Source organism: Cebus imitator, unplaced genomic scaffold, assembly GCF_001604975.1.
Source record: "Cebus imitator isolate Cc_AM_T3 unplaced genomic scaffold, Cebus_imitator-1.0 Scaffold779, whole genome shotgun sequence".
Lineage (NCBI taxonomy): Eukaryota > Metazoa > Chordata > Mammalia > Primates > Cebidae > Cebus > Cebus imitator.
The window spans coordinates 307,927-324,690 of record NW_016108094.1 but is presented as its reverse complement, the minus strand read 5'-3'; the positions used below and the strand labels follow the sequence as shown (position 1 = coordinate 324,690).

Genomic DNA, 16,764 nt, shown 5'->3' with positions numbered 1-16,764 from the left:
AGATGGGGTTTCACTATGTCAGCCAGGATGGTCTCAATCTCCTGGCCACTTTGGCCTCCCCGAGTGCTGGCATTACAGGTGTGAGCCTCTGCGCCCGGCCTTTCCTCATTTTAAAGAGGAGAAACTGAACTTCTGTGCCTGCCACAGTCTCACAGGGAGGAAGTGCAGAGCCTGACCTGCAATGGAGGCTGCACAGCTTCACGGGCCCGCGCTTGCTAGACTGCCTCAATCAAGTCCACATCCACCAAACACCAGGCCTGGCTCTGGGGACTAACTTAACAAATGGTGGTTAGTAGGGACATCTTCAACTAGACCCCTCAAGAGTAGGACCTGTTATATTTTGTTCAGAACCCAGCATAATGTTATCCTAACAAATACTAGAGTGGTAACTACTCTCCTTCACCAGCCCTCAGACTAAGGTCCAAACAGGGGTATAGACCCAGGAGCTCCGGCAGCACTGGACCGGTGCCTCCTTTGAACCTCAGCTCTGCAGGGGAGACCCAGGGATTAAAGGCTCTGAATCTGTAAGACAGACAGCCGCACTCTCGCTTACTTGCTGGGGAGAACCTGGGTGGGTAATTTCAGATCTCCATGCCTCGGTGTCTTCTATAAGATGCAGCTTTTGGCCGGGCGTGGTGGCTCACACCTGTAATCCCAGCACTATGGGAGGCTGAGGTAGGCAGATCACAAGGTCAAGAGATCGAGACCATCCTGGCCAACATGGTGAAACCCCATCTCTACCAAAAATACAAAAATCAGCTGGGCGTGGTGGCGCATGCCTGTAGTCCTAGCTACTTGGGAGCCTGAGGCAGGAGACTGCTTGGACCTGCGAGGTGGAGGCTGCAGTGAGTCGAGATCCTGCCACTGCACTCCAGCCTGGAGACAGAGCAAGACTCCAACTCAAAAAATAAAAATAAAAAAAGATGGAGCTTTTCTAAGGACGAACTGAGTTTCATACCTAGAAAGTCTAAAGTCTGGCTCTCAGGCAGGGATCAATAAACTGTCATGATTTCAATCATCATGGCACAGCGCAGACACTCAGCCCATTCTTACCTCTGCAACCCTGCACTTCCTGTGTGGACTCTGAGGACACAGAATTTAAGATTCCTCCAGGGATGGCATCCGTCAACACAGAAACATAACTCCAATGGCTGAATCAACAATCTGTAATCAGATCAGCAGCATTCAGCGTCAATCAAAATGATGGCCAAGGAGCAGATGATTTAGTAAGTATCTGGTTTCTGAAACCTCCTGACAGTCAAGCCCAGCCATCTGGCAAGGCCTCTTCCTTCTTTGGCCCATGACTCACTTGAAAAGAAACACATACTGACTTCACGCCAAATTCCACTTGTATCTCCTTTGTCCCTACTGTTCAGATGACTCGGAAAAGATTTCAATCTGCAGCTGTCCCTCCTCCCCCAGCCTACTTCTAATCTGCACAGAGCAAGCTGAGCAATTGGATCCAACTGGTCCCTTAAGAAGGGATCAAGAGGGAGGTCAAGGCAAAGACACACTCAAGACGAACATCCAGGAGTGTGCACCGATCACATGAGCTGTGTCTGTTCAAAGCCCAAGATGATGAGACCGCGGTTCTCACCAAGGTTTGGCCATCCTAGGCTGACATAAGGTGAGGCAGCTACAGCCCCTACTCCTGCCAGTGACAAGCCTGACCCAGAACTTCCGGGTCCAGAGGAATCATCAACAAGCAGACGGGTCACAGAAAAAGAGAAACCAAGCCAGGCCCTCCTCAAATCTATTCTTGACTCAGGCAGGAATCCATGAAGGCCGTTATCAGAGGGTGGCAATGCCGGATCCATGATGGCACTGAGCTCTGGGCTCACTTTCACCCTTGCACAGAATGTCTGCCCTGCGCCAGCCCGGCCCTCTCCAGCCCTCTTTTCTGCACACCCCAGTAACCTCGAGAGAGCAGTCAGAGCTCCCACGGTCCTCCCATGGCTCCCCTGCACTTTAGTATTATGTTCAAAGTCTCAGGCTCCTTGGCTTGGTATACAATGCCCTGTATCAGCTGACCCCGAGCCTCTATTTCTCCACAGGTAGCTCACTCCATCCCATCTCTTTCTGTTCTACCTACCTGTCCCAGAACAAAAACCACACTTCCAGTCACTTAACATATGTTGATCTCAAGATCAATACGACAGGGACCCTGGCCTATAAGGAGCGCACAGCACAGACAGCCCTGCCTTTGCTCTTACTCTCCACTCTGCCTGGAATACTCTTTCCTACACTTCCCCATCTAGAAAATGCCTGCTCCATCCCTCGAAAGTCAGCAACTCTCTAACACTTTCCTTGCTCCTTCCTCCCAAAGAGTTCATCCTGCCTTCCCTGTACACAGCAAGCAGCATTTTGTTTAGGAAGGAGCATGTTTCTCCAGCAAGACTGTGAGCTCCCCAAGAGCACAGCTCATGTCATGTCGTGTTTGTTTCTGCATCCCAGTGCCTAGGTCAACACTGGCCACATACAAGGTGATAAGGTGTGACTCTGTGTCCTCGCCTGAATCTCATCTTGAATTGTAATCCCTGTAATCCCCACAAGTGGAGGGAGGGACCTGGTATGAGGTGACTGGATCACAGGGGCGGCTTCCCCCGTGCTGCTCTGGTGATAGTGAATGAGGTCTCATGAGATATGTGGTTTTATAAGCGTTTGACAGTTTCTCCTACAGACGCTCTCTCACCTGCCACCATGTAAGATGTGCCCATTTCACCTTCCACGCTGTAACTTTCCTGAAGCCTCCCAAGCGTGTGGAAGTGTGAGTCAATTAAACCGCTTTTCCTTATTAGTTACCCAGTCTTGGGCAGTTCTTTTTATTATAGCAGTATGAAAAAACGGACTAAGACACCAGGTATCCAAGGAATGCTGACCGGACGGGGACTTCTGCTTTCGGCTAACGTGGAGGAAGAGGCAACAGATTCACTCTCCTGCCTCAGAAAAACTAAAAAGCCAGACAAAGCCAACAAAACACACAGAACGATAGTTTGTAAACACCGGACATCAGACAGCAGAGAATAATGATCCCTGACAGTGAGTGCTACAGCTGCTCCAAGTGACTCCTCGAGGGACTCCAGGCCCAACGTACAGGGAGTGGAGAAGAGGAACTCAAACTCCAGGGAGGCCGGCGTAGCCGGAGCTCACAGAGCAGAGTACCAGAGAGAGAAGGGCCACACGGAGAACCCCAGAAACCTGCAGAGGGTCCCCCACCAGTTCTCAGCTAGTACTGATCTGTACCAGTCCAAGGCAACAATCCTCGGACCTCGAATGGAAACAGAAACAGTCTGCATGCCCACCAGCCACAGTGGAAAAACCTCATCATTCACGGGACATCGGTAAAGTACTAAAGACAATATTGCCTCCATAGTGAGGAAAAATCAGGCCCGGGCCTAAGGCTGTTCTGATCCCAACTAACAAGCCTTTAAAGAATCAAACTTCATGCCTGTAATCCCAGCACTTTGGGAGGCCAAGGCAGGCGGATCACCTGAGGCCAGGAGTTTGAGACCAGCCTGGCCAACATGGTAAAACCCTGTCTCTACCAAAAATACAAAAAAAAAAAAAAAAATTAGCTGGGTGTGGTGGCGGGCGCTGATTTTTTTCTTTTGTTTATCCGTTCACCTGTCAGTGGACACTTAACGTGGCTCCCAACTTTTTGGCTATTGTAAATAACACTGCTACGAACATGAATATGCAAATACTTCTTCAAGTGTCTGCTTTCACTTCGTTTCATATATACTCAAGAGTGGAACTGCTAAATGATACAGCAATTCTATGTTTAAATTTTTGAGGAATTGCCATACAATTTTCCACTGGCTACACCATTTTACATTCCCACCAAAAAAGCACAAGGGTTTCCATTTTTCTACATCCTTGTCAACACTTACTATTTACTGTTTTGTTTTTTTAATAGCCATCCTAATGGGTGAAGTGGTAGCTCCTTGGGGTATTGATTTGCATTCCATAATGACTAGTGACGTTAAGAATCTTTTCATGTGCTTACTGGCCATTTGTATATCTTCTTAGAAGAAATATCTATTCAAGCCCTTCACTCATTTTTGAATCAGGCTGGTTTTTGTTGTTGAGTAGCAGAAGTTCTTTGCATATTCTGGACATCAATTCCTAACACAAATTTTTTAAAGTTGGATTAGCTATACTAATATCAGACAAAGTAGATTTCAGAGCAAAGAATATTTCCAGGGGCTAAAAGGGTCATTTCACAATAAATGACATAGTTTGGATATCTGTCCCCTCCAAATCTGTTAAAATGTGATTCCCAATGTTGGAGGTGGGGCCTAGTGAGACATGTTTAGGTCACACGACAGATCCCACACGGGTGGCTTGGTGCCCTCCCTGCAGTAATGAGTTCTTGCTCACTTAGTTCACATGAGAGATGGTGGCTTAAAAGAGCCCGGCATCTCTCTGGCTCCCTCTCTGGTTTTGCTCCTGCTCTGACTGTGAGACACACCTGTTCCCCTTTCACCTTCTGCTATGAGTAAAAACTTCCCGAATCCTCACCAGAAGCAGATGCTGGTGCTATGCTCCTTGTACAGGCTACAGAACTGTGAGCCAAATGAATCTCTTTTCTTTACAAATTATCCAGGTTCAGGTATTCCTTTATAGTAATGCAGAACAGACTAATACGATACAACAAAGAAAGTCAATTCATACAGGGACGTATAATACTCATAAAGGATTATGCAATTAACAACACAGCTTCAGAACATGTGAAACACAAACTGACAAAACTACAAGGGGAAATGCGCAAATCCACAATTATAATCAGAGTGTCAACGTCCCTCTCTCAATAACTGAAAGAACAGAACACCAAAAATCAGTACGGACACACAAGACGAACATCACAAACCAACATGCCTGAATTGAAAGTTACTCAACACTTGACTCAACAATACACAGAATACACAATCTTCTCAAGTGCTCAGAGAACACTTACCAAGATGGACCATATTCTGGGTCACCAAACAAGCCTCAGGAAATTTAATAGAAAAGTATGTTCTCTAAAAGAAAATTAGAAATCAGTGTTTTTTTCAAAAGAACACTACCCCTGTGACTAATTTTAGTCATGCTTGAGGTGGGACCAGATAATCAGTAGTGGGACTAAAAATACTTACAGGTCTTCAAAGCTGGGCTCACCTGCCTGAGCTATCTGCTTGAAGTTCACTGGGGAGACTCTCTGCCCTCTCCAGCCCATCCTAAGCCCCAGGGGTCCTACTTGTCAGCCCCAGCTAAATCAAGACAAACCTGTTTGATGTTTGCTTAGTCTTTTACATAAACAAGTAAATGAAGTTAAAGAGGTGAGATATGAATTGAAAGGAGCACCTACTAAGCAAACATGCTTTAAAGCTGACAAAACCTCTGACAGGGCTGCCATTAGACAACTCTCTGTCATTTGGTAACCACCTGGGAACAGACCAAAACCTTGCGGAAACGCCACACCCTTCAAAGAAACTTCTAACAGAACTTCCACACAACAGAGATCCAACTGGATTAAAACAGTGAAATCCATTAACTCAGGTCTTCAGTGACCTGATTTTGTCAGCCTGGAAAACCCCTATTATTACTGGTCAGCAGCGTCCAGAAATGATTCATATAGCTAGTTAACACAATGGCCTTTTAAGGGCAAATCAACAAACTTCAAAGCAATAAACAAAAAGAAAACAAGAATCCTCAGGAATAATCTCACATCTAAGCTACCAGCGGCCCAGCAAATCTACAAAGTTCTTAAAGGCGGCGGTGCTTCCCAAACTCGCCTTACAGTAAGAATCACCCAGTGCATTTATTAAAAATAGATTTCTGGGCCCTCCTCCAGATAACAGCACAAGAATCTCCAGAGGTGGAGCTCTGTATTTTTAACAAGCATCAGAAATGATTCTTAAGGTCCAGTACCTTAGGGAAACTAAAGGGTCACAGATTAAAAGCATATTAGCCTCGAAATGAGACTGATGGGTTAGAAATCCCTTGTCCGGGACACTGTGGCTCATGTCTGTAATCCTAGCACTTTGGGAGGCCGAGGTGGGTGGATTACCTGAAGTCAGGAGTTTGAGACCAGTCCAGCCAACATGGTGAAAACCTGTCCCTACTAAAAAATACAAAAATTAGCCAGGCGTGGTGGCAGGTGCCTATAATCCCAGCTACTTGGGAGGCGGAGGCAGGAGAATCACTTGAACCCGGGGTGGGGTCAGAGGTTGCAGTGAGCTGAGATCACACCACTTCACTCCAGCCTGGACAAAAGAGTGAAACACTGTCTCAAAAAATAAATAAATAAACCAACTTGGCCACTTACTGGCTGTGTGACACTAGCCAGGTTACCTAAAATCTCTACAACTCGCTTCATCCATAAAATGGAATCACCACCTATTTGGACATGTTCGCAGAATATTGCATGTTCAGAAACCCCCAGAACAGTGCCCAACAAACGGAAGCCAAGCAAGAAATCACACCTGTTAAAAAAAAAAAAGAAGAAAGAAAGAAATCACAGCCATTGCTACCTGCAAAACAGTGGCCAGAAACTGCCCAGAAAGTCCACAATGAAAATCTTCTACTTAATGGAAATTACAAAGGCACAGAACCAAATTTCCGAGATAATCTAGGAAAAAGGCTTTTCTGGGCACTATGACCTCAAAGAACAAAGACTCACTTCAGCGTCTAGTATTTTCACTTCAACAGTCCCCAGTCCCACCTGGAACTACAGAGTTCAGGTCTCTGCAGGGCTGCAGCTTTGGACAACAAAGTAAAAGTCTTTCTTTCTCCAGTTCCTCGGGCACCACCACCTCCACCTCTAACGCCAAGAGTCACAGAACTGAGAGTCGGGTGGCAGCATCTTGGTGCATAAGTAGGAAATGGGACTCCTGGAGCCAATAAAGGGGGCGGAAAAGGCCTTAGGTAGCAACAGGGAAACTGAGGTACTGCTGGAGCGAAGAGAAATTAGTCTGGCAAGTTTCTGGAGCTAAAGACTGGCATTCCCAGCGTAGGTGAGCCCAGACAAGGTGTAGCTGAGAAAGCACTGCCTCAGCTCAGGGGCTAAAATCCCAAGTTGTATAGCTAACTCTGCCAGTAATTCACAAAACAGCTCCAGGTGACTCCTTCTCCCGACGGTAAAGTGGGAAATCACCTCACTGGCTGAGGAGGAAATGGAGAGGAAACAGGGACAGAATGTTTATGTATACGCCCGCTGCCCTTTGCACCCAGAGGGTCCCGGGGTAAGAACTGGTCAATGATGCTGGGAGGTCCAAGTCTGAGTCCTGAACAAAGCCAAAGCTGAAAGTCCCATCTCTCAATGCCCTGGGGAAAGGGCACAAGCCAGGAAGTCAAAGACCAAAGTCCCTCCAACACCCACTCTGCCACTCGTCTCCCGCGTGCCCTCTAGCAAGTGAGACCCTACTCTTAGACCTCAGCTTCCCCATCTATACAATAGGCTAACTGGCTGTAATGTCATCAGAATTGTAACCGCAGATGCTCACTTATGGGGCGAGGGGCTACGGAGGTGGAAAAAGAAAGGTGGCGGTGAGGGGCGGGGCGGGGCTGGAGGTGCGACCTGCAGTGGAGCCGGGGCGGCGCCTCGCGCTCTCCCTCCCTCCCACCGCAAGGGGCAGGGGCGCCGGCCCCTGGCGCGAGTCACGCGCCCCCCGTGCCCAATCACCGGCCTCTGCCAGGGTGAGGTGGGCAGGCGGGGGCGCCCCGGGAGCCACCGCCGGCGCCTTCCCCCACCGTCGCCCTCTGCCCCGCCTGCCTGCGGCAGAGCCGGGACCCTCCCCAGTCCCCGCTCACCTGCCAGGGCTGCCGCCGCCGCCGCCGCCGCCGCCACCGCGGGTTAAACCGCAGCCGCTCCCACACTTCCGGGGTCCGCCAGGCCCGCCCCCCACCGGATGTGACACCCCCCGCAACGCCCGACGCCGCAGCGGCGGGCGTGCTCGCCCCGCGACCCGGTTGGGCGCCCCGCCTGGCGCGCCTCTGAGTTACCACGACATCGTGCCACACAGACACTAGCGGCCGCCCGGGCCACACCCACGGGCGCGCCCAAGAGACCCCTCGCGCGCGGGCGCGCCGCACGCCCCGGCCCCGGGAGGAGACCCCGCCCACTGGGCGGAGACCAGGCCGCTCTGAGCGAGTGCGCCTGCGCGGGTGTCCACGGCCTCCAGAATGGCCAGCGAGCATTCGCTCTGTCACTGCATGACCTTGGGAGGCTGGTCCGAGGGACCCCAAAGGAGCCGGAAGCAGATGGAATTCCAGCACCTAGGAGGAGCCCCAGATGGTCTGAGCTCAGACTGAGGAGCCCCAAGGCCACCACGTATTCATTTTCATTTACTAGTCTCTTTCCCCGCCCATTCATAATACAGAATTACCGATATTCCCCCGTCTCCTACCTTCCCTCCTAGAAACAGGAGCTTCCAGCATAATAAGGAAGTCCCCTCTGCTCTAACCCTTTAAAAAAGGAACGTGAAGTGACCGGTTGTTAACCAATCGGGTTTTTTTTTCTATTCTGTTTCCTTTCCCACCTATGAAACCCACTGCTCTGCTATTTCCCAGGGGGATTTTAGACCAAATAAGTCTATTTACAATGGTAACTGATGTCAATGTTTAAAGTTTCCAACCTCTCAAAATAAAGAAGTTGACCAAAAGGGGAGAATTTTTAAGTTTAGCCTAAAGCTGTCTCCTGGCATTTTAAGTTTGGCCTAAAGGTTTCTCCATACACAGTGAAAGAGAACCTACTCATACGGATCACAGAGTTTCAGCCAATCACAAGCAGACAACTGTTCAAATCTTGTTCCAAAAAGGCAAATGTCCATCTGTCATTGTTACGGAACCAAACTGGATCCCTTGGCCCTCAGAAAGCCAAACAGAAGTATCAGGTTTTTGTAGAGGGAAAGGTTTGTTGCAAGTCAGCTGGCAAGGAGAAATGCTCAAATCTTTCTCCCCAAGCCAGGGCTGTGGCAGGTGTTGTGGGCAGAGGGTAATGAGCCGTGATCTGATTGAATCTTGCAATGAGCAATGACCTGACTAGATCTTGCCATGGGATGATGCCATGGCTCAATCTGGTTAGATCATGAATTATGCCATGTATCTACTTCTTCATTCTGTCCCCATTCTTTGGTCTGAGCATTTAGGTTCCGCCTGTGGCTGCACGCTTGATTTGCCTGGGCATGCTCAGGTTACATAATTTGCAACCTGGGATCATGGCAACTGAAAAACAACTCACCATCTTATTATTACACAAAGTTGAACCAGATGGGGCTGGTTCTGCATTTACATAACTAGTCCAACTGTTTCTGTACCTCACTTCTTTTTCTGGATATCACTTTCCTTTTTCTTTTCTTATTTTTAAAATGTAATGATCATTATTTTTTAAATAGAAATAGGGATTCACTGTGTTGCCCAGGCTGGTCTGCAACTCCTGGGCTCAAGCAATCCTCCAGCCTCGGCCTCCTAAAGCGCTGGGATGACACTCATGAGCCACCATGCCCAACCTACTTTTCTTTTTCTATCCGTAAATGTTATCTGACCACGTGGCAGCCTCAGAGTCACTCTGAACCTATTCTGGTTCTGGAGGCTGACTGATTCACAAATCATTATTTGCTCAATTAAACTGTCAAACTTAATTTGTCTAAAGTCCTTCTTCAAACAGAAGGGGTCCATGAAGAAGGCAGTCTCAACTACTGACGCTTCTAAGACACTGGTGACTCCTCTGAGGGATGCCATGTTGGTTTTGCAAACATTTCACTTGGTGCATAATGTCATGACTCCCATTGACAGCACCTGCCTGAAAGCTAGGTTGAAACTGCTTCTGAGGGGTAGGGAGAACCAAGACAGATGACCTTAACTTTTTGTCATAAGCCCTTTTGTGCTATGTGATTTTTTTTTATTTTTTATTTTTAGACAAAGTTTCACTCTTGTTACCCAGGCTGGAATGCAATGGCTCACTGCAACCTCCTGACCTCAGGTGATCCGCCCACCTCAGCCTCCCAAAGTGCTGGGATTACAGGCCCGAGCCACCACATCCAGCTGCTATGTGATTTTTAACTCTGCCTGTGTATCATTTCCGAAGGAAAATAATTAGGAAACACTACTGATGGATTAGCTTGAGTTTATATCCAGCAATCTCTTCACTGAGTGGTACCATGTTGGAAGGTGAAACATGGACATGATGGCTGGAGCAAGAGTAGTCATCTTGAACCATGAGGCAACCGTAAGAATAGAGGCCACACTGGTGGCACAACAAAATAGAAGGAACCTGAGCCCTGATACCATAAAGGGCCATGACATCGCTGGATGCCTGCCTCTGGGCTCTGCGTGAGAGGGAAATAAACCACCTCCTTCACTGTTGTTTTGGGTTTTCTGTCACTTGTGCCCTTTAATTCTTAGACTGTACTTCTGGAAAGCCCCTATACCCTAAGACTGGGTAAGTGCCCCCCTTGTACGTTATTCAAACAACCCACCCTGCAATCCTTTCTTCTTTTTTTTTTTTTTAGACAGAGTTTTGCTCTCGTTGCCCAGGCTGGAGTGCAATGGCACGATCTCTGCTCACCGCAAACTCCACCTCCCGGGTTCAAGCGATTCTCCTGCCTCAGCCTCCCAAGTAGCTAGGATTACAGGTGTGAGCCACCGCACCTGGCTAATTTTTTGTGTTTTTAGTAGAGACGGGGTTTCTCCATGTTGGTCAGGCTGATCTCGAACTCCCAGGCTCAGGTGATCCTCCCACCTCGGCCTCCCAAAGTGCTGGGATTACATGCGTGAGCCAGCGCGCCTGGCCTCCTTCAATCCTTTCTCAGCATTTTCTACACTTTTCTGTAGTTGACCTTTCACTCTCCCAGATAGTAACTTCTCTAAGGACAGGCAGAGACTCTATTTTATACATCATTTTATGCAGATGCTAGAAACTGCTAAAGCTAAAAAAAAAAAAAAAAAAAAGAAGNATATCTTCTTAGAAGAAATATCTATTCAAGCCCTTCACTCATTTTTGAATCAGGCTGGTTTTTGTTGTTGAGTAGCAGAAGTTCTTTGCATATTCTGGACATCAATTCCTAACACAAATTTTTTAAAGTTGGATTAGCTATACTAATATCAGACAAAGTAGATTTCAGAGCAAAGAATATTTCCAGGGGCTAAAAGGGTCATTTCACAATAAATGACATAGTTTGGATATCTGTCCCCTCCAAATCTGTTAAAATGTGATTCCCAATGTTGGAGGTGGGGCCTAGTGAGACATGTTTAGGTCACACGACAGATCCCACACGGGTGGCTTGGTGCCCTCCCTGCAGTAATGAGTTCTTGCTCACTTAGTTCACATGAGAGATGGTGGCTTAAAAGAGCCCGGCATCTCTCTGGCTCCCTCTCTGGTTTTGCTCCTGCTCTGACTGTGAGACACACCTGTTCCCCTTTCACCTTCTGCTATGAGTAAAAACTTCCCGAATCCTCACCAGAAGCAGATGCTGGTGCTATGCTCCTTGTACAGGCTACAGAACTGTGAGCCAAATGAATCTCTTTTCTTTACAAATTATCCAGGTTCAGGTATTCCTTTATAGTAATGCAGAACAGACTAATACGATACAACAAAGAAAGTCAATTCATACAGGGACGTATAATACTCATAAAGGATTATGCAATTAACAACACAGCTTCAGAACATGTGAAACACAAACTGACAAAACTACAAGGGGAAATGCGCAAATCCACAATTATAATCAGAGTGTCAACGTCCCTCTCTCAATAACTGAAAGAACAGAACACCAAAAATCAGTACGGACACACAAGACGAACATCACAAACCAACATGCCTGAATTGAAAGTTACTCAACACTTGACTCAACAATACACAGAATACACAATCTTCTCAAGTGCTCAGAGAACACTTACCAAGATGGACCATATTCTGGGTCACCAAACAAGCCTCAGGAAATTTAATAGAAAAGTATGTTCTCTAAAAGAAAATTAGAAATCAGTGTTTTTTTCAAAAGAACACTACCCCTGTGACTAATTTTAGTCATGCTTGAGGTGGGACCAGATAATCAGTAGTGGGACTAAAAATACTTACAGGTCTTCAAAGCTGGGCTCACCTGCCTGAGCTATCTGCTTGAAGTTCACTGGGGAGACTCTCTGCCCTCTCCAGCCCATCCTAAGCCCCAGGGGTCCTACTTGTCAGCCCCAGCTAAATCAAGACAAACCTGTTTGATGTTTGCTTAGTCTTTTACATAAACAAGTAAATGAAGATAAAGAGGTGAGATATGAATTGAAAGGAGCACCTACTAAGCAAACATGCTTTAAAGCTGACAAAACCTCTGACAGGGCTGCCATTAGACAACTCTCTGTCATTTGGTAACCACCTGGGAACAGACCAAAACCTTGCGGAAACGCCACACCCTTCAAAGAAACTTCTAACAGAACTTCCACACAACAGAGATCCAACTGGATTAAAACAGTGAAATCCATTAACTCAGGTCTTCAGTGACCTGATTTTGTCAGCCTGGAAAACCCCTATTATTACTGGTCAGCAGCGTCCAGAAATGATTCATATAGCTAGTTAACACAATGGCCTTTTAAGGGCAAATCAACAAACTTCAAAGCAATAAACAAAAAGAAAACAAGAATCCTCAGGAATAATCTCACATCTAAGCTACCAGCGGCCCAGCAAATCTACAAAGTTCTTAAAGGCGGCGGTGCTTCCCAAACTCGCCTTACAGTAAGAATCACCCAGTGCATTTATTAAAAATAGATTTCTGGGCCCTCCTCCAGATAACAGCACAAGAATCTCCAGAGGTGGAGCTCTGTATTTTTAACAAGCATCAGAAATGATTCTTAAGGTCCAGTACCTTAGGGAAACTAAAGGGTCACAGATTAAAAGCATATTAGCCTCGAAATGAGACTGATGGGTTAGAAATCCCTTGTCCGGGACACTGTGGCTCATGTCTGTAATCCTAGCACTTTGGGAGGCCGAGGTGGGTGGATTACCTGAAGTCAGGAGTTTGAGACCAGTCCAGCCAACATGGTGAAAACCTGTCCCTACTAAAAAATACAAAAATTAGCCAGGCGTGGTGGCAGGTGCCTATAATCCCAGCTACTTGGGAGGCGGAGGCAGGAGAATCACTTGAACCCGGGGTGGGGTCAGAGGTTGCAGTGAGCTGAGATCACACCACTTCACTCCAGCCTGGACAAAAGAGTGAAACACTGTCTCAAAAAATAAATAAATAAACCAACTTGGCCACTTACTGGCTGTGTGACACTAGCCAGGTTACCTAAAATCTCTACAACTCGCTTCATCCATAAAATGGAATCACCACCTATTTGGACATGTTCGCAGAATATTGCATGTTCAGAAACCCCCAGAACAGTGCCCAACAAACGGAAGCCAAGCAAGAAATCACACCTGTTAAAAAAAAAAAAGAAGAAAGAAAGAAATCACAGCCATTGCTACCTGCAAAACAGTGGCCAGAAACTGCCCAGAAAGTCCACAATGAAAATCTTCTACTTAATGGAAATTACAAAGGCACAGAACCAAATTTCCGAGATAATCTAGGAAAAAGGCTTTTCTGGGCACTATGACCTCAAAGAACAAAGACTCACTTCAGCGTCTAGTATTTTCACTTCAACAGTCCCCAGTCCCACCTGGAACTACAGAGTTCAGGTCTCTGCAGGGCTGCAGCTTTGGACAACAAAGTAAAAGTCTTTCTTTCTCCAGTTCCTCGGGCACCACCACCTCCAGCTCTAACGCCAAGAGTCACAGAACTGAGAGTCGGGTGGCAGCATCTTGGTGCATAAGTAGGAAATGGGACTCCTGGAGCCAATAAAGGGGGCGGAAAAGGCCTTAGGTAGCAACAGGGAAACTGAGGTACTGCTGGAGCGAAGAGAAATTAGTCTGGCAAGTTTCTGGAGCTAAAGACTGGCATTCCCAGCGTAGGTGAGCCCAGACAAGGTGTAGCTGAGAAAGCACTGCCTCAGCTCAGGGGCTAAAATCCCAAGTTGTATAGCTAACTCTGCCAGTAATTCACAAAACAGCTCCAGGTGACTCCTTCTCCCGACGGTAAAGTGGGAAATCACCTCACTGGCTGAGGAGGAAATGGAGAGGAAACAGGGACAGAATGTTTATGTATACGCCCGCTGCCCTTTGCACCCAGAGGGTCCCGGGGTAAGAACTGGTCAATGATGCTGGGAGGTCCAAGTCTGAGTCCTGAACAAAGCCAAAGCTGAAAGTCCCATCTCTCAATGCCCTGGGGAAAGGGCACAAGCCAGGAAGTCAAAGACCAAAGTCCCTCCAACACCCACTCTGCCACTCGTCTCCCGCGTGCCCTCTAGCAAGTGAGACCCTACTCTTAGACCTCAGCTTCCCCATCTATACAATAGGCTAACTGGCTGTAATGTCATCAGAATTGTAACCGCAGATGCTCACTTATGGGGCGAGGGGCTACGGAGGTGGAAAAAGAAAGGTGGCGGTGAGGGGCGGGGCGGGGCTGGAGGTGCGACCTGCAGTGGAGCCGGGGCGGCGCCTCGCGCTCTCCCTCCCTCCCACCGCAAGGGGCAGGGGCGCCGGCCCCTGGCGCGAGTCACGCGCCCCCCGTGCCCAATCACCGGCCTCTGCCAGGGTGAGGTGGGCAGGCGGGGGCGCCCCGGGAGCCACCGCCGGCGCCTTCCCCCACCGTCGCCCTCTGCCCCGCCTGCCTGCGGCAGAGCCGGGACCCTCCCCAGTCCCCGCTCACCTGCCAGGGCTGCCGCCGCCGCCGCCGCCGCCGCCACCGCGGGTTAAACCGCAGCCGCTCCCACACTTCCGGGGTCCGCCAGGCCCGCCCCCCACCGGATGTGACACCCCCCGCAACGCCCGACGCCGCAGCGGCGGGCGTGCTCGCCCCGCGACCCGGTTGGGCGCCCCGCCTGGCGCGCCTCTGAGTTACCACGACATCGTGCCACACAGACACTAGCGGCCGCCCGGGCCACACCCACGGGCGCGCCCAAGAGACCCCTCGCGCGCGGGCGCGCCGCACGCCCCGGCCCCGGGAGGAGACCCCGCCCACTGGGCGGAGACCAGGCCGCTCTGAGCGAGTGCGCCTGCGCGGGCGTCCACGGCCTCCAGAATGGCCAGCGAGCATTCTCTCTGTCACTGCATGACCTTGGGAGGCTGGTCCGAGGGACCCCAAAGGAGCCGGAAGCAGATGGAATTCCAGCACCTAGGAGGAGCCCCAGATGGTCTGAGCTCAGACTGAGGAGCCCCAAGGCCACCACGTATTCATTTTCATTTACTAGTCTCTTTCCCCGCCCATTCATAATACAGAATTACCGATATTCCCCCGTCTCCTACCTTCCCTCCTAGAAACAGGAGCTTCCAGCATAATAAGGAAGTCCCCTCTGCTCTAACCCTTTAAAAAAGGAACGTGAAGTGACCGGTTGTTAACCAATCGGGTTTTTTTTTCTATTCTGTTTCCTTTCCCACCTATGAAACCCACTGCTCTGCTATTTCCCAGGGGGATTTTAGACCAAATAAGTCTATTTACAATGGTAACTGATGTCAATGTTTAAAGTTTCCAACCTCTCAAAATAAAGAAGTTGACCAAAAGGGGAGAATTTTTAAGTTTAGCCTAAAGCTGTCTCCTGGCATTTTAAGTTTGGCCTAAAGGTTTCTCCATACACAGTGAAAGAGAACCTACTCATACGGATCACAGAGTTTCAGCCAATCACAAGCAGACAACTGTTCAAATCTTGTTCCAAAAAGGCAAATGTCCATCTGTCATTGTTACGGAACCAAACTGGATCCCTTGGCCCTCAGAAAGCCAAACAGAAGTATCAGGTTTTTGTAGAGGGAAAGGTTTGTTGCAAGTCAGCTGGCAAGGAGAAATGCTCAAATCTTTCTCCCCAAGCCAGGGCTGTGGCAGGTGTTGTGGGCAGAGGGTAATGAGCCGTGATCTGATTGAATCTTGCAATGAGCAATGACCTGACTAGATCTTGCCATGGGATGATGCCATGGCTCAATCTGGTTAGATCATGAATTATGCCATGTATCTACTTCTTCATTCTGTCCCCATTCTTTGGTCTGAGCATTTAGGTTCCGCCTGTGGCTGCACGCTTGATTTGCCTGGGCATGCTCAGGTTACATAATTTGCAACCTGGGATCATGGCAACTGAAAAACAACTCACCATCTTATTATTACACAAAGTTGAACCAGATGGGGCTGGTTCTGCATTTACATAACTAGTCCAACTGTTTCTGTACCTCACTTCTTTTTCTGGATATCACTTTCCTTTTTCTTTTCTTATTTTTAAAATGTAATGATCATTATTTTTTAAATAGAAATAGGGATTCACTGTGTTGCCCAGGCTGGTCTGCAACTCCTGGGCTCAAGCAATCCTCCAGCCTCGGCCTCCTAAAGCGCTGGGATGACACTCATGAGCCACCATGCCCAACCTACTTTTCTTTTTCTATCCGTAAATGTTATCTGACCACGTGGCAGCCTCAGAGTCACTCTGAACCTATTCTGGTTCTGGAGGCTGACTGATTCACAAATCATTATTTGCTCAATTAAACTGTCAAACTTAATTTGTCTAAAGTCCTTCTTCAAACAGAAGGGGTCCATGAAGAAGGCAGTCTCAACTACTGACGCTTCTAAGACACTGGTGACTCCTCTGAGGGATGCCATGTTGGTTTTGCAAACATTTCACTTGGTGCATAATGTCATGACTCCCATTGACAGCACCTGCCTGAAAGCTAGGTTGAAACTGCTTCTGAGGGGTAGGGAGAACCAAGACAGATGACCTTAACTTTTT

General features: G+C 48.3%; 1 protein-coding gene across 4 annotated transcripts in view; it reads right to left on the bottom strand.

Annotated features, from left to right (window-relative positions):
• The window catches only part of VPS37C (VPS37C subunit of ESCRT-I), a 28,054-nt gene extending 19,959 nt beyond the window's left edge, over positions 1–8,095 (bottom strand). Inside the window, exons 1-2 of one of the 4 annotated variants that reach the window (XM_017519883.2) lie at positions 7,792–8,054; positions 1,054–1,164 (exon numbers count right to left, since the gene is read on the bottom strand). The gene's annotated coding sequence lies outside the window, so the exon portion shown is untranslated. Of the gene's footprint in view, positions 1–1,053; positions 1,428–7,791 lie in introns of those variants that run through there. The other 3 variants (XM_037735337.1, XM_017519884.1, XM_037735336.1) reach the window with 3 other exon arrangements.
• Positions 8,096–16,764: the final 8,669 nt, after the last annotated feature.